Genomic DNA, 2,536 nt, shown 5'->3' on the forward strand with positions numbered 1-2,536 from the left:
ATATTGTCAGAAGTGGGATTCGAACCCACGCCTGGAGAACCAGACTGCGACCTGAACGCAGCGCCTTGAAGACGGGCGCAGTGGCGTGGTGGTAAGACGTCGGCCTCCTAATCGGGAGGTCGTGAGTTCGAATCCCGGTCGCTGCCGCCTGGTGGGTTAAGGGTGGAGATTTTTCCGATCTCCCAGGTCAACTTATGTACAGACCTGCTAGTGTCTTAACCCCCTTCGTGTGTACACGCAAGCACAAGACCAAGTGCGCACGGAAAAGATCCTGTAATCCATGTCAGAGTTCGGTGGGTTATAGAAACACGAAAATACCCAGCATGCCTCCCCCGAAATCGGCGTATGGCTGCCTGAATGGCGGGGTAAAAAACGGTCATACACGTAAAAATCCACTCGTGCTGAAAACATGAGTGAACGTGGGAGTCTAAGCCCATGAACGAAGAAGAAGAAGAAGAAGAACGCAGCGCCTTGGACCGCTCGGCCATCCTGACAGCTGAACAAATCAGCCAAAACATCGAACAGTTTAGTGAACGCTTATACCTGTGCCGCTCTCCCAGTAATAGATTTTGACTCCCTCACGCTTTTGCTTACTCGCATTATTGGTGTGAGTGTGTGTGTGTGTGATTTTCTCCTCTGAAAATGCTTTCGTCTACTTCTTGAGCCTATGCTTTTGCCACACACACACACACATACACACACACAAAAATGCATACCTCTTGAGCCTATGCTTTTGCCACACACACACACAAACAAAAGCGAGAATAAAAAAAAGTTGTCAGAAGTGGGATTCGAACCCACGCCTGGAGAACCAGACTGCGACCTGAACGCAGCGCCTTGGACCGCTCGGCCATCCTGACAGCTGTAAGACACGCACCAAAATACCGAACAGTTTGGTGAACGCTAAAACCTTTGCCGCTCTCCCAGTAATAGATTTTGACTCCCTCACGCTTTTGCTTACTTGCATTATTGATGTGTATGTGTGTGTGTGTGTGTGTGTTTTTTAATTTTCTCCATTTCTTCCTTCCTTTCTTGTCTTCTATCTGTTGTAAGTTAGTTCCTAAACCGTTGTTTTCATTTGATACCATGAGAGTAACTCAGTAAGAGAAAAACAAGTCGCGTAAGGCGAAATTACTACATTTAGTCAAGCTGTGGAACTCACAGAATGAAACTGAACGCACTGCATCTTTTCACAATGACCGTAGTCCGCCGCTAGTGCAAAAGGCAGTGAAAGTGACGAGCCTGTTCAGCACGGTAGCGGTTGCGCTGTGCTGCATAGCACGCTTTACTGTACCTCTCTTCGTTTTAACTTTCTGAGCGTGTTTTTAATCCAAACATATCATATCTATATGTTTTTGGAATCAAGAACAAACAAGGAATAAGATGACATTGTTTTTAAAACGATTTCGGAAATTTAATTTTAATCATAATTTTTATATTTTTAATTTTCAGAGCTTGTTTTTAATCCGAATATAACATATTTATATGTTTTTGGAATCAGAACATGATGAAGAATAAAATAAAAGTAATTTTGGATCGTTTTATAAAAAGAAAAATTTTAATTACAATTTTCAGATATTTAATGACCAAAGTCATTAATTAATTTTTAAGCCTCCATGCTGAAATGCAATACCGAAGTCTGGCCTTTGTCGAAGATTGCTTGGCCAAAATTTCACAATTTGATTGAAAAATGAAGGTGTGACAGTGCCGCCTCAACTTTTACAAAAAGCCGGATATGACGTCATAAAAAACATTTATCGAAAAAATGAAAAACATTATCTGGGGATTTCATACCCAGGAACTCTCATGTAAAATTTCATAAAGATCGGTCCAGTAGTTTAGTCTGAATCGCTCTACACACACACGCGCACAGACACACACACACATACACCACGACCCTCTTCTTGATTCCCCCTCTATGTTAAAGCATTTAGTCAAAACTTGACTAAATGTAAAAAAAGAGGTATGCGTTTTTATTCTTTTTTAGTGTGCGTGGCAAAAGCATAAGCTCAAGAAGTAGACGAAAACATTTTCAGAGGAGAAAATAACACACACACAAAAGCGAGAATAAAAAAAAAGGTTGTCAGAAGTGGGATTCGAACCCACGCCTGGAGAACCAGACTGCGACCTGAACGCAGCGCCTTGGACCGCTCGGCCATCCTGACAGCTGGAAGAGACCTACCAAAATATCAAACAGTTTGGTGAACGCTTACCTGTGCCGCTGCAGATAACGTGTATGTGTGTCAGGTTGTCCAATAAAATACACGGATAATGTGGATGATTGCTTACCTCAGTGCTTGTAAGGTTCACGCGGTACAGTATTGGCCCACATCTGTAAAGCATTATGATGTATACCTGTGCTGATATCATACTGAGAAAGCCATTGAGAATGAAAAAAGTACACCTACTGAGTTCATTCATTCATCCCGGCATTCATTCATTCGTTAATTCATTTGGTTTACTGAAGTGACTGATCGATCTGTCTCTTCGCGTATACTTGTGATACGATAGAGCAACCTCAGTCTTCTTCATTCAT

At 42.3% G+C, this 2,536-nt stretch overlaps 2 non-coding genes across 2 annotated transcripts; both read right to left on the minus strand.

Annotated features, from left to right (window-relative positions):
- Positions 1-776: 776 nt before the first annotated feature.
- Trnal-cag (transfer RNA leucine (anticodon CAG)) lies at positions 777-860 on the minus strand. Its single transcript has one exon. It is a non-coding gene; the product is annotated as a tRNA-Leu (tRNA).
- A 1,221-nt stretch (positions 861-2,081) lies between these two features.
- Trnal-cag (transfer RNA leucine (anticodon CAG)) lies at positions 2,082-2,165 on the minus strand. The gene has a single exon. It is a non-coding gene; the product is annotated as a tRNA-Leu (tRNA).
- Between the last annotated feature and the right edge of the window lie 371 nt (positions 2,166-2,536).

This window comes from Littorina saxatilis, linkage group LG1 (assembly GCF_037325665.1).
Source record: "Littorina saxatilis isolate snail1 linkage group LG1, US_GU_Lsax_2.0, whole genome shotgun sequence".
Classification (NCBI taxonomy): Eukaryota; Metazoa; Mollusca; class Gastropoda; order Littorinimorpha; family Littorinidae; genus Littorina; species Littorina saxatilis.